Genomic DNA, 12,203 nt, shown 5'->3' with positions numbered 1-12,203 from the left:
TCTGTTCTCTCCAAATTATTATCTGGTGGTTTTTAAATAAAGCAAAGCAAACCCAACAACTTGCCTACTGTTCCCCCCACCCCCACCCCGTAGTTAGTATGGTCACCAAGCTGACCTGGAAGTTCTAAGGGGCTTTTTTCCTAAGCTTAAATTAACCAAGACTGGTCAGTGGTGGGGACACTTTTTTTCTTTTTGCTTTATTTCACTTCCTTGAGGAATCATCTTGGTTTATTTCACTTCCTTGAGGAATCATCTTGGTTTTTTCACTCTTCCTCTCAGTTTCACGAGGTGACTGAGAGGGGAGGGGAGGATATGGGCTGAAGGTGGGGGAAGAGGGAATAAATAAAACCCAAATCCAGCCATGTAACAGAGGCCGTATTCTGCCTCTTATCTGAGGAGGTGTTACATTCTCATGGAGCGGAATGCGCGTGCACACACACACACCTCTGAACCCACACAGATGAAACCCCCTCTGCGGAGAAGCCGGCTACAGGAAATTGACTTGTGCACAGGAACTTGCTAATCTCTTTTGTCACATCGGGCTTGTCTCTGCCACCTCAGTCGCCACGCACACTCAGCCTGACCATCTTGGGTTGGATTCTCTACCAGCCCAGCTCTTCTGTTTTCTGTTCTTCTGATGTGAATCAGTTACATTCTTGGGGAAGAAGGAGAGATTGATCCTGGAAGGAAGTCACCACAGGGTGACCTGGGCTTGGGCTGCTTTGTTTTTTACCCACCAGTGCCGAGCACACTTGACTTCCGGAGTCAGTCCTTTTGGCGTCAAGAATTTTCTTCAGTATTCCACCACAGGTAAGACTTTTGCTTCTTTAAAAATACTTCTTTAGTGTCAAAAGGAATCTTTCTACTTCCACATAGTATTTGCTCTAGGCTGAAGGTGGTAAGCACCCTGTTCTCCCAGTTTACAGGGAGAGGACAAGGGGGTTGCTGTGTTATCTGCTGTGTCCTCCACCAAAGTCTTAACAAGATGCTTATAGTCTTTGAAACATTAAAAGTTGTAATAGTTGGCTTTTTTATTTTCCCAGATGTTCTCCTCCAGAATGCTTATGCTTGTGCTTGACCATGACTGAGATCACCTACATGGGTAGTATAAATATCTCCCAAGGTTTCATGAAGTAAAATATAAAGATCCTCTTAGGTACACAAACATGAATTTTAAAATTTTCTAGTTCAGAAAGGAAACAGAATCAAAGTCTAAATATATAGACTTGGATCTGGGATTCCGAGCTTGTTTGTTTCACCTGTCACCACAGCTGATGTCCATTTTCTAAAAGTGGTATATGATATGTAAGTATTCTTTTTAAATTAAATCAAATTTTGGTTTTGGAAATGGTTTGGCGTGGAGACACGCTGTGAGGTACCCATCAGTACAGCCCGAGTTGTAGCTAAACAAAGTTTGGGAAATCACCAGGTTTCAACGCTTTACTAAATTAAAGCTGCCCTGGTATATTCAAGCAAACCACAAAAACTTGATTACTTATCAGTTCTAAGCTGGTGCTGTGGAGGCTATAAGAGAAATATGTACAAAGAAATCTCTACTTTGGAGGACTTTGTAATCCAGTAGTTGTGGTGAAAAGTAAAATTTAGGAAGCAGTGTGAGATGGGAATTCAGTGATAGACAGGGTGGCATAGGCTTTGAGACTTACAGGAGTTCCAAGAAGCGGTTTGGGAGTGGACTGGAGTATTCAGGAGAGGTGGACTTTGCAGGAGGTGAGGTCTGAGTTAGTGGGAAAGAGCAACATTATTTCGGACTTGGGGGACTGTATGGGGAAAGACACCAAGATGAGGCTGATTTGGAGGTGACTAGTCCATTGACGAGATGGCTGGAGAAGACAAGAAAGCTTATTTTACACACTGCAGGAAATAAGAAAGGCGAGTTGGGGTGTGGACAGATTAGGGAGGACCTTGCCAGGCCACGGGGGGGAAGAGCCTCCATTTGGTAGTTTCTAGTCATCTGCCTTTCAGCGTTTCCTCACCAGCTCTTGCAGGCCCGGCAGCATTCCGTCTCCGTGGGAACGAGGGGAGCTTTGCCTCCTGGTGTCGGGGCTCTTTCTGCATCCCTGCATCCGTCTGCGGTCCCTTGTTTGCCCGCTGGTACTATCTTCCCTTTGTACATCACGGATGCAGAGGAAGGTTTGTGTGGCATGGAGTACCTGTCAGACCTCCCCCTCTACAGTTTTAGGAGGCCCTTCAATCATCCAGTAATTGAAGTGGCCTTCCTCTTGGGAGAATACGTTGGTTGATGATTTATGAACAAGTCTCTATTTCTCAGAAGGCTGTCTAACAGTTCCATGAAATGTGTGTTCCTTCCTCTGTCTAAATGGGATAGTATGGATTTGCTTCTGTTCTTTGGACATTCCTTTAGTGAGTCAATGGATCATAATGATTCCAAACACCTTTTTTCTGCATCACAAAATATCTAAATCCATATAATAACAAACGAATGGTGAATAAGAACCCACACTTTGGAGTCAGGTTGCTTCAGGTCGAGTCCCAGTTCTATCATTTCTGGGCTGTGGGAACCTCAGACACGTTACTTCTTCAATGGTCAGATTAAAAAAAAAATTATAAAATAACTACAGGCAGTAAAAATAACTGAAAATACCTACTACTTCACAGGTTTGTTGCAGAGAGAAAATGAGATATGTAAAGCATTTAGCCAGTGCTTGGCATAAAATAAACTTTCAATAGATTTAGTTATTATGGATCTTATTAAGAACTTGGCTATGAAAAGCCAAGTGCAGTGGTTCATACCTGTAATCCTAGCACTCTGGGAGGCCGAGGTGGGTGGATTGGTTGAGCTTAGGAGTTCAAGACCAGCCTGAGCAAGAGGAAGACTCCGTCTCTATTAAAAGTAGAAAAACTAGCCAAGCATTGTGGCAGATGCCTATGGCACCAGCTACTTGGGAGGCTGAGGCAAGAGGATTGCTTGAGCCCAGGAGTTAGAGGTTGCTGTGAGCTGTGACACCATGGCACTCTATCCAGGGTGACAGAGTAAGACTTTGTCTCAAAAAAAAAAAAAATGTATATATATATATATATATATATAAAATAAAGAACTTGAGGCAAAAGAAGATGATATGATTCCTGGCTTGGGAGTAAGAAATCTGAAAACTAACTTTTTAAATGTCAGTATTCCTATCAAGGGAAATTGGGGGTGACAGGCGGAGGTTGTGAATCAACATTTTTTTTTTTTTTTTTTTTGAGACAGAGCCTCAAGCTGTCGCCCTGGGTAGAGTGCTATGGTGTCACAGCATCACAGCATCACAGCTGACAGCAACTTCCAACTCTTGGGCTCAAGTGATTCTCCTGCCTCTGCCTCCCAAGTAGCTGGGACTACAGGCTCCTGCCACAACGCCTGGCTATTTTTTGGTTGCAGCCATCATTGTTGTTTGGCGGTCCTGGGCTGGATTCGAACCCACCAGCTCAGGTGTATGTGGCTGGCGCCTTAGCCACTTGAGCCATAGGCGCCAAGCCTGAATCAACATTTTTTAAGCACTGAGTATGGACTAGGCACAGGGGTCGAGTGTTTTATAATGATAATGCATATCACAAAAGACAACAAGATTAGGAACTGATTTTTGAACCTTTCCACGCCAGGTTCTCAGGCTTAGAAGAGCCCTCCTCTGCGGAGCTGCATGATGGTGCTCCCTGAAGGCTTTGCCTGGAACCATAGAGGTGCTGGGAATTAGAGACAGAGAGAATGACTTTTCTTCCTTGGCCAGTTTAAATTAAATTCTTTAATTTTTTGCTATTTTAATTTCAACACAAGCAAGGCACAGCTAAAAATCCATTTTTATTGAGGAGTTGGGGACCATTTTGATAACAAGCGTTTATTTGGGTTCTGGGTGTTTGGATCTGGGTGGAAACCAAGATTAAAAGGAATCTGTGTGATTAAAAAACATCCTGCTTCCCCCATTCCACGTTCTAGATTAGAGGTTCTGTGGGATGAGAAATCTCCCCTTTAAAAATGCATATACAGCTGGCATGTTAATTATGCAGAAGACTCTCAATTATGTGTGCAGATGACTTCAGTGAAGTGTTTTCCTTCTAGAGGAAAACATTTGAGATCATAGGGAGGACATTTGGGGGCATGGTGGATGGCAAAGGATAGGCATGGCCAGGATGGGGTGCCCAGGCGAAGGCTGGCAGGCAGCAGGAAAGTCCAAGGGGCTGGTCAGTCAGTGAGAGCAAAGAGGGTGTCAGAGATGGGGCAGGTGACCAGAGGGTACAAGGAAGGGTGCCAGAAACATATGGCTCCATTGTAGCTTTACAGCAGCTGCTTGAATGCCCTCTTGACAACTTGCCCAAGAAGTTGTCATTCTGTTCCCCAGATATGGACCCTTGTTCAGAGATGAGGTTGAAATGTCTGGTTCAGTCCTAGAAGAGCAGTTCCTAAGGCTGTCTGGACCTCGGCTTGGGGAGCTTATAAGAAGTAGGAATTTTCATGTACCATAGCCCAGCCCTAGGGTTGGGTCCAGGAATCTGTGTGATTAACCCTAAAACAACTTACAAACATTTCACAGTAGGGACTGGGGAGCCATCAAACCAAAATTCTACTGCTAGGGTCCCCAAAACCAAGATGGTAAGTTGAATAACTGTTTATAATGCTTTACATATTATTTCATTTCTCTCTGCAACAAATCAATCCACTTTCCACTGTGATTGATTATTACGTTCACGCAGAAAGTGTTTCCCTTTGTTTCAAATGTGTTCCTTGGAATGAGCTCCTGGAAGTGGATGACTGTGTCAAGGGTGTGAGCATATTTAGCTCATGTACATTTTAGCATGTAAATATAGGGCATCACTTCTTTAAAAACTCTGAAGCGTCATATACATGCAGAAACTATGTATTATTGCTCAGGGAGAGCCCAAAGAAAAGAATTTGCTTTTTAGGGACAATGTGCCAAATCACTTTCCCATCTCTCTATTCTGGTAAAATATAATATTAATGCGTTACACTTGGAAGAAATTTCCAGAGCATTACTGAATGTTCAATAGCTTCTTGGAGAGTGAGTTAGAGCTTTCTTATCTCTCTGCTTAGTTTCTTGTAAAACTGAAGTCAGCAGTGATCTCTTCCTCATTTCGTAGAAATCACCAAGGAAGAGAGTGGTTAAGTAATAGTGGTTCTCCTCACATTTGCCATGAGAACTACACATAGACATCTGTTCAGTTCATTGTTAAGGTGAGTAAATGACCGAATAGTTTGCATACAGGACTTGGGGGGGGGGAACACTGTAAAATGAATGTCTTGCAGACAATGAATTGACCCAAATAGGAGACAGATACCCCACTCTATCCTTTTTCTGTTTTTATTGTGTTTTATTCATTATTTGTATGATCTGCTGACCCCAAAACATGGTCATTGTTTGTCACCAAATGGGAATAAGGTGAATTTTCAATGGCTTCATTGAGAAAAAGAGATATGCTCTTGCAAAATACCAAGTGGGGTATTTACAGTGGTGTTCTAGAACTAGCCTGTGCTTGTTTGCAAAAGCTGATTATAATATTTTCTGAAATGTTCCAAGCCAGGGAAGTTATTTTCTTCTATTTATCTCCGTGACGGAAGTACTGTACAATGGTGTGCTCTTTGAACATTTCTTTTTAGTTTTGCATTCAGTGATGCCATGTAGCTTGACATTGGCCACGGTAGGAAAAAAATCAGCAAACACAATAAATTGGGCTCCTCCCAGTCCTTTTTCGGGTAAACCTGTTGTAAAACCATTCACTAGCATATGATTGAGGAACTGGGCAAAATACAAATGCAGTAATTTGGCAATATGTATTAAGAGCCATTAAAATGTTCATACATTTTTATCCATCCCTGGCAATTTATTCTAAATAAATAATTCAAAGGAGGAAGAAATAGCATGCATGAACACATTCACTGTATTATCACTAATAACAGTAAAATCTGAAGATCTGCCAGCACACAGCAATAGAGTTTCTGGTAGCATTAACTCTGTGGGATGTTTTATAGTCATTAAAAGTTGACGTTCTGGCTCAGCGCCTGTGGCTCAAGTGACTAAAGCGCCAGCCACATACACCTGAGCTGGTGGGTTTGCAGCCAGCCCGGGCCCACCAAACAATAATGACAACTGCAACCAAAAAAAAATAGCCGGGCCCAGCTACTTGGGAGGCTGAGGCAGGAAAATCGCTTGAGCCCAGGAGTTGGAGGTTGCTGTGAGCTGTGATGCCACGGCACTCTACCCAGGGCGACAGCTTGAGGCTCCGTCTCAAAAAAAAAAAAAAAAATTGAAGTTCTGATAGTTATGAAAATATATTTTATACGATAAGTTAGAAAACCAGGATTAAAATTTTTAATTATATTCTGATTTCATTATAATTGAGAATAGATGTGAGCCATAAAAAAATGACAATAGTTGGTGTGTTCGAATGATGAAATAGTAGAACTTGTTTTTGCTTCATTTAATGTAGCATTAGTGTGTGTGCATTTAAAGGATTTGGAGGACACCTGTAAGTAAGTGATCTCGAGTAGTTTTAATTTTGATCCTTGGTTTTGCTCTGTTGTCCAGGGTAGACTGCTGTGGCCTGATCATAGCTCACTGCAGCCTCCTACTCCAGGGCTCAAGTGATCCTCCCACGTCAGTCTCTGGAGTAGCTGGGACCATGGGCACATACCCACCCTGTCCAGCTAATTTTTAAGCTTTTTCTTTTCAATTGCAGTTTAATATGAGGGTACAAACAACCAGGTCAAAATGTTTGCATTTGTTAGGTAGAGTCCTTCTTGTAGTTCTGACCCACATTCACAAAGATGTGCCAAACACCCCTACACCCTGCCCATGCAGTGGGAGCACCCCACCCCACCTCTCTGCCCCTTCCTTGTTCCCCCTGCCCCCAACTTGAATTGAAATGAGCTTTTCTCTTATGTGGGCATGCACTAGATCAGAGGTCCTCAGACTTTTTAAACAGGGGGCCAGTTCACTGTCCCTCAGACCGTTGGAGGGCCGGACTATAGTTTAAGAAAAATATATGAACAAATTCCTATGCACAATGCACATATCTTATTTTGAAGTAAAAAAACAAAACGGGAACAAATACAATCACACCGCCTCATGTGGAGTTTGGGGATCCCTGCTAGATAGTCTACTGGCTTCATATTAGTATTGAATACTTGGATAATTGCTTTTAAATTCTTGTGAAAATTTAAAAAATTTTTGTAGATGCCCAGGCTTGTCTCGAACTCCCAGCTTCAAGCAATTCTCAACCTCTCAAAGTGCTGGGATTACAGGCGTTAGCCACTATTCCTGGCCTTATTAATATTTAAGAGGAAGGCTGTGAATTTCCTGGAGCAAGTGAAATTTGCTTTTAATATGCAGATGTTACTGTAAATCCCTGGGCAGGACATCATGAAGGGAGTTTGGATCTGGGATGTCTTGAGTCTGGAGGTGTGGATGCTAAGGGGGTTTCTTTATAGCAGCTCAGGAAGGAGGAAGAAGTGAGTAGCTGGGTGCTGAAGACTTGCTAAGCTAGATGCAGGGGATGAGAAGTAAGCCCAGACAGAAGCTGCCACCAAGAGAGAAAAAGGAGAGATTTCTTAGGAAGAGCAAGGGGATGCTAATCTCAGAGGTGAACAAGACAGATGTGAAAATAGTTCCATTTTGACCAAAAAAAGAAGCCCTAACCAGAGTGGAAATGATGCTTCCAAATTATTGGTTCTCAAATTTTAGCGTGTTTAAGAATCACGTTGATAGGTGGGGGACGTGTTAACTAATATACCATCCTAGGTTCCATCCCTATGTTTTCTGATACAGTTGGTCTGGAAGGTGGCAGGAATTTGCTTTTTTTTTTTTTCTTTTTGGAGACAGAGCCTCAAGCCGTCGCCCTGGGTAGAGTACTGTGGCATCACAGCTCACAGCAACCTCAAACTCCTGGGCTCAAGCAATTCTCCTGCCTCTGCCTCCCAAGTAGCTGAGACTACAGGCGCCTGCCACAACACCCGGCTATTTTTTTGGTTGCAGCTGTCATTGTTGTTTGGCAGGCCCGGGCTGGATTTGAACCCACCAGGTCAGGTGTATGCGGCTGGCGCCTTAGCCGCTTGAGCCACAGACGCCGAGCCGGGAATATGCATTTTTAACAAGTCCTTCTACCCTATGAAGACTGATGAGAATGGTCCCCAGATTGTATGTACTTTGAGAAACACTAACAGATTAAAGGTAATGGTTTGGTTGGGCTAATGTAGGGGTGTGTGTGTGTGTCTTGTGGCTTAGGCCGTTGCCTGGAAGCTTAGAATCTAAGGACTTACTACGTGATAGGGAAGTGACAACAGAGAAAACCCAGAAGGGACAAGTTATGTATTTATTACAGAGATAAACTGAAAACAGAAGGTTGTACTTAGGATATTCCTAAAAGGAACACAGACTGTACCACCAAATTCCTTTCTACAGTTAAACAGCTTTTGTCCAGCATTTACACCAACGGAAAGTAGCCGTGAACATGGGGGGAGTCCAAGCACAGAGAAAGGCTGTTATGGGGAGAGCCTGGGACCCACAGACATTCTATTTCAAACTGCTGAATGAAGGCAAACTTGCAGTAGAAGATGGGGGCGCTATGTACAGAAAACGTTTTGGGCCTTAGTGTATGATGGACATTACATTAAAAAAAGAAAGTATAATTTTTGATGAAATGTATGTAGTATTTTATGTATAGAACTCTAACACTTAAAATAGTAATAGCAATTAGAAATATGCCATAACAAGAATATACCACAAATAAACCTGTTGAAAGGAAATGACTTCTTTGCCATGGTCCTGAGATGATCTATTTCAAATGGCGTTAGAAATGTACTAATTGTAATGAGCTCTTAAATAGCCTTCCAAGTTCCTCGGTGTTCTTGCACTGAAGATGATTGTTTTACTTTAATCGTGTTCTCCATTATCCAGGCCTCTAGTCTCTCGGGACGCGGTGAGATAAGTAAAGATGTCACAACACGGTGTCTGTTGGGTGTGCAAGGGCCTCTCACCTCAGGTCAGACCTCCTTCCACAAGCACCTGTCCACTGGCCTAGTCTCCAAGTACAGGGTTTCCTGTGGATCTGATTTTCTTAATACTTTGTTTCTTTTTTTTTTTTTTTTGTGCTTTTTGGCCGGGGCTGGGTATGAACCTGCTACCTCCGGCATATGGGACCGGTGCCCTACTCCTTGAGCCACAGGCGCCACCCAATACTTTGTTTCTTAATCACTTTTTTTGGTCATAAATTCCTTTGAGAATCTCATGAGAACCAAAGAGTTTCTCTTCTTACAGGTGCATATACATTTGCCATATAGTTTTAGGGGATTTAGGGACACTTTCCAGTCCATCCATGGACTCCCAAGGATCCAGAGGCTTCATGTTAAGAACTTGGGCCTCAGATGCCTCAGTGTAGCAGAGGAAGCTTGGCAGAGGCTGTGAGAGTAAATTCTGGTTATTGCTGGCATCAGATTAAGCCCCTAAGGAAAGAAATGCTGACTCTCCAGTTGGTGGCTGAAATGACAAGATGGCGGATATGTGAATTGCTTTATAGCATCGGATTCTTAAATTGAGTAGCACCTGGCGGGAGACTTGGTTCCTTTCAGGGCATATATGATTCATGTTCTGAGTCCCTAGTTCTGAACTCTCTTACATGAAGCCAGGGTCAGTCCCTGTCTGGGAAAGCAGTGCGGCTCAAGATTCCACTTTAATGCCTTGCTTTCCATCATGTGAGCTGTGGATGGCACAGGAAGTACAGGCGGGTCGTAAATACCAATCTAGAAAGCCTCTGTGCGTGGTGCGGGGTCAGCTGATGCCCCTCAGCAAGTCCTGGATTCCCAGCTGGGCTGCCTTTAGGGGACAAGGCATGGGCCCTGATGGCTCTGGAGATAGTTCTGGTCCTGTGTAGACTTTGGACCATGGAAGCCCAGTTAGCCATCTTCCATTAGTGGGTACCCGACTTGCAATGTGGGGGAACGGGGTGTTTTCAGTTGAAAGCTCTTGCTCTCGTTAATCTCCTGTCCACTGTGAGATCAGCCAGAGTCTGGAGGCTGGGTCCAAACCCATCTGTATATATTAGCCACCTCTGCTGAAAATGACCAGATGAGACCACATCCTCAGGTCGCGGTCACTGAGTGCATTGACACAGGACGGGAAGAGGAAATGCAGCCCGTCTTCAACCCTCCAGAGAAAAAGTCTGTGAAATTGACTAAATACCGTGTGAGCCAAAGTTCTCTTGGTCTGGGACAGTATAAAGATCACAAGTCTGTCTTTGGTAGAAAATGAAAATCTATAACTATATTTATGTAATTTGTATACCTTAACTTGTGTAACCATTTTAATTATTGTACATCCATGATTAGGTTTCTTGCTAGTTTCAATATGTATTTTAATCATAATACAGCGTCATATCACCTCCAGGCATAGTCCTCAAAACACAAATGTTTCATATATACCAAAGGCCAGTAGCGAACTCTCTTATCTCCATCTCCTGGAGATTATTTCCATTTTTTGGTCATTATGTCTGGGAATCTAGTTGCTGAAGCAGGGAACTGCCTGGCACATACCTTTTCCTTGGTGCTTTTCTTGTTTGGAGGCAGGATCTCCACTTTTGCTTCATTTCCCCCCATTTCTGGTTCAGCTATTATCTTCTTAAGCATTTCTTTCTTTCTTTCTTTTTTTTTTTTTGCAGTTGGCCCGGGCTGGGCTTGAACCCACCCACCTCCAGCATATGGGGCTGGTGCCCTACTCCTTTGAGCCACAGGCGCCGCCCCTTCTTAAGCATTTCTAAATGTGCAACCCTCACCATGAAGCTTTTCCTCCCTTTCTTGCAATGTTTTTCAGTTGCCACAAAAAATTCTACCATCTTTACTCCGACTGTCAGCTGAAAATGATCCCCACCATGGTTGAGCGATGTAAGAATGCCTGTGATTTTAACAAAAAGAAGGAAAACTGTATATATTGGGCTCAAATTTATTTACTTTTATTTTTTTGTTTTTTTTAAATTCCATACGGGTTACTTTCTATTTTTATTTTTTTGCAGTTTTTGGCCAGGGCAGGGTCTGAACTCACCACCTCTGGCATATGGGGCCAGCACCCTACCCCTTTGAGCCACAGGCACTGTGCCCTGGGCTCAAATTTAAATGATGTAAAACCATTGATAGCGACTTCAAAAACACCTAAGGGATCTAGAAATCTCCTTCGATGTACTTTCTCTTGGTAAAACCTGATTTTTCTCAAGCTCCAGTATCTTTGGGGAGTCACTTGCTGGAATTTTTATTGATAGTCTCTCTTTCTTCCTCTGGGTGTGATAAAGGAGAAAGAAAAGGTGTTGGAGGTATGTACAGGAAATAGGAGGGGAAAGGCCAGAAAAACCTTACATCGTGACAGTACCACAATTTCCTACATCTGCCAAAACAATATTGTCACTATATTCCTATGCACAGACTGGCAATATCAGAGAAGTATCTGTAATAATGTTAGCTTTAAAAACACGGTAGTAATGGCTCAGGGCCTATAGCTCAGCGGCTAGGGCGCCAGCCACATACCCTGGAGCTGGCAGGTTTGAATCCAGCCCAAGCCCACCAAACAACAATGACAACTACAACCAAAAAATAGCCAGGCGTTGTGGTGGGTGCTTGTAGTCCCAGCTACTTGGGAGGCTGAGGCAAGAGAATCGCTTAGGCCCAGGAGTTGGAGGTTGCTGTGAGCTGTGACGCCATAGCACTCTACCCAGGACGACAGCTTGAGACTCTTGTCTCAAAAAACAAAACAAAACAAAAGAAATCCATAATTGTAGCAAATGTGGCTTATGCCTTTTGACTTAAATATGCTTGTATACATCCTATTTATGTCTTTAATTAGGTTTTTATGTATTAAAACTTCCATCATCCCAGTGTTTTCCCTCCAAGATGTGCAAAATCTATAGAAAGAAGCTTAAACATTGCTTCCTAGTATAATAGAAAAAAAAGCTAATGCTTAGAAGAATCATTTGCATTAATGAAGGACAACAATGGGTATCTTTTTTGAGACCTATGGCCATCTTTTCATTTTTTTCATTCTTATCTTAGGAAAGCCAATTAAAATGTAGATTGTGGCAATGTTTCCAGTAAATTCTGGAACCACAAAAATATATGGATAGTTTTCACATGGGAGCAGGGGAGTCCAATCCAAAGTTCAAGACCCCAACCAATAATTTTGGATTTCCCTAAGGGATAC

General features: G+C 42.9%; 1 protein-coding gene across 1 annotated transcript in view; it reads left to right on the top strand.

Moving 5' to 3' along the window:
- Window positions 1-356: 356 nt before the first annotated feature.
- Window positions 357-12,203, top strand: part of RHOH (ras homolog family member H) — a 44,462-nt gene continuing 32,615 nt past the window's right edge. Inside the window, exon 1 of the mRNA XM_053578167.1 lies at window positions 357-810. The gene's annotated coding sequence lies outside the window, so the exon portion shown is untranslated. The remainder of the gene's footprint in view (window positions 811-12,203) is intronic.

This window comes from Nycticebus coucang, chromosome 23 (assembly GCF_027406575.1).
Source record: "Nycticebus coucang isolate mNycCou1 chromosome 23, mNycCou1.pri, whole genome shotgun sequence".
Lineage (NCBI taxonomy): Eukaryota > Metazoa > Chordata > Mammalia > Primates > Lorisidae > Nycticebus > Nycticebus coucang.
Note: the sequence above shows the minus strand (reverse complement) of the source record. Positions and strands in the feature narration are given on the sequence as shown.